Source organism: Silene latifolia, chromosome 4 (assembly GCF_048544455.1).
Source record: "Silene latifolia isolate original U9 population chromosome 4, ASM4854445v1, whole genome shotgun sequence".
Taxonomy (NCBI): Eukaryota; Viridiplantae; Streptophyta; class Magnoliopsida; order Caryophyllales; family Caryophyllaceae; genus Silene; species Silene latifolia.
In genome coordinates this window covers 102503287-102506193 of record NC_133529.1, presented here as the reverse complement: position 1 = coordinate 102506193, position 2907 = coordinate 102503287, and the positions used below count along the sequence as shown (strand labels likewise).

General features: G+C 43.6%; 1 non-coding gene across 1 annotated transcript; it reads right to left on the bottom strand.

Annotated features, from left to right (window-relative positions):
- Nucleotides 1–1678: 1678 nt before the first annotated feature.
- Nucleotides 1679–1785, bottom strand: LOC141654470 (small nucleolar RNA R71). The gene has a single exon (XR_012548029.1). It is a non-coding gene; the product is annotated as a small nucleolar RNA R71 (small nucleolar RNA).
- Nucleotides 1786–2907: the final 1122 nt, after the last annotated feature.

Below are 2907 nucleotides of genomic sequence, written 5' to 3'. Positions count from 1 at the left end.
CGCGCTCCTTTTCAAGAGGCGCAGCAGTTGCTGCGTCCTTTCTCGACGGTTATCTTCTGGTAATCCGTAAAAAGGTTTGAAAGCATGGTTTTAGAAATCGGTTTTAACAAGTATTTTCGACATAAACCTTACATTAGTGATACAAAAACTAAATAACAATAATAAAAGAGAGATTTACACCCTCAGACTTACATTTTTGACGAAACGAGATGAACTAAGTTTATGATTAGTGATGCTTGACTCGAATGTAACGAAAGTGCCCTCGTAGGAGGAAAACGATTAAGATTAATTAAAGTTGATTAATGTGGAGTTGGTCAAATTGGTCGGTCATACAAACGAGGCTGGTACTCATAAGGATCCGAGCTTACGTGGTCGAATGTTCAAGCACGTAGACGCCAAAAAGTAAGAACGTGGTCTAGAATGCAAAGGGAGAAGAGAAGGGCGGACACTCGCGTGAGAAATATGAGGAGCGAAGACTCCTATTTATACTAATCACGTGAAGGAATAGGGTTTTCGGAGACTTTGGAAGTGAATCTCAAAAAGATATGAAAAAGATACGAAAAATACGCAGAAAAGGACCTGGGAAGAGGTGCAGCAGTCACTGCGTTTCTCGGAAGAGGCGCAGCACCTGCTGCGTCTGTTCCCAAGTGGTTTTCTCCTGCGGAAGAAAGATTTCCGCGTTTGGTTTATGGAATGACGGGATAATCTTATTTTCCTTAATATTTTGTATGAATATTACGGGAAATTGTTTACCAAAGATGAAAGATTGTGAAAGATTTATAAAATATGGAATAGAAATATCCGGAACATTCCAGAACATTCCGACTCGGGATTTAGCGGTTATCAGAAAATGAAGACGGTTTTAGGCCCGGACTCCAAATGTACTCTAATTACTGTCAAAACGACCGTATCGGCGCGTAGATGACAACTAGGAGGTAGACATTAGTGTTTGAGCAATCACTTGACGATAAACTTACGAACTGTCACAAATCGTTCCGCGTACCAAACATGCGGCCTAATCATCACTGGGTGGTTTGCGGGAGGTGCAGAAATGAGGTATCTACACTTGCTTTTCAACTCCGACCCCGAGAGGCTCCTCCGAACCTTAAGGAATAGGACCCTAGCAAGAGTTCGAAATTCTCCTCCAACAACTTTTGACCAAACAACTTCACCCACCCATCACACTATTGAAACACCAACCCTTCTCCAACCAACCAACACAATTGAGATCCCTATAGAAAATCCCTTTCACAACTTTCCACTTCCAAGTCCACCTCAATCACCACCTCCTCAAATACATAACCCACCACCACCAATGGCTCTACGAGATCACAATCGCCCCAACCACAATGATTCTTGCAATCCAATTAATTTTGGCACCTTGGCTCCAAACAACTTCGAGATGCACCCCGCCCAAGTGGGGTTGATTGAAAAAGACTTGTTCGGGGGGCACATTGAAGAAGATGCTCATGCTCACCTACGAAAGTTCAAGAGAAAGGTCTCTATGATGAAGAAGAACGGGGTATCCGAAGACACTCTAAGGATGATGTTGTTCCCATTCTCTTTGACGGGTAAGGCAGACCGGTGGTTGAATATTCACCCACAGGATACATTCACAGCATGGGACGCTTTAGCCAAGGCGTTCATGGCCAAGTACTATCCGTCATCCAAGACCGCCATGCTTCGAAATGAAATCCATAATTTCCAACAAGAAGATGGGGAATCCTTGGGTGAAGCATGGGATAGATATCAAGACCTTATCGCTAGTTGTCCTCACCACGGGATTCCGGAGTGGTATATCACCTAAACCTTATTTCAAACCTTGTTGCCTAGAACTAAAGAAATGGTGAATGCCTCCGTGGGAGGAGGATTTGATCATTTAGGTGATGAGTAAGGGACGGCACTAATTAAGAAGATGGTAGACTCGGAAGCCAATTATGGATCAAGAGGAAATATGCTTAGGAGGAATGGCAAATACCCTAAGGAGAACTCTTCTAGTTCAAATGCCGAGACAAATGCAAAGCTTGATCTTCTCACCAAGCAATTTGAGAAATTGCAAAGGAACCAAGTTCATCAAGCTACCACCTCACATGGTCCACCCATGGAGGAGGTAGTTCAAGTTTCACATTGTGAGATATGTGGGGGAAATGGCCACACTTTTGACATGTGTGCCAACAACTACAATGGGGGGTATGAGGAGAATGTCCAAGATGTTAATGCCTTTCAAAGCTATAACAACAATACAAGACCACCAAGACCACCCTATAACAATCCCAATGTCTACAACCCAAACACCAACTTCTACCATCCGGGTTTGAAGAACTACCCCAACTTTAGCTACAAGAGTACCAATGTTCAAAACCCACAACATCTTCAACCCCAGCCCCAAATAATCCACCCAGATTTTCTCAACCAAGGGGTGGATACTCCAACCAAAGAAATAACCCCGGAAATCAAAACCAATGGCCCAACAACAATCAAAACCAAAACTATGGGAACCAACCTCAAGGTTACCAAGATTTTGGAGGCAATCAAAACAACCAAGGGTTATATCAAGGGAACTAAGTGAATCAAGCTAATCAAGGATTTGGGCAAGGGTATGCTCAAGGGTTTCAAGATCAAGGTCAAGGACCAAACTTCAACAACAATGGCCCTAGAGGGAATTATCAAGGGGGACAAGGTCCCAACACTCGGAATGACTATGGGTTTCCTTTACCCCTAGCCAACCAACCTTATCAAGAACCCCAAGGTGACCCCTCTCAAAATGAACTTATGAAGTTGGTGAGGAACATGCAAATGCAGCATAGCCAAGACATGGCTAATTTCATGAAGGCCACTCAACAAGAAAATGTTAACCAACGACTTGCCCACCAAAAGGAAATGAGAGAGTTGGAGGCCCGATTGGCC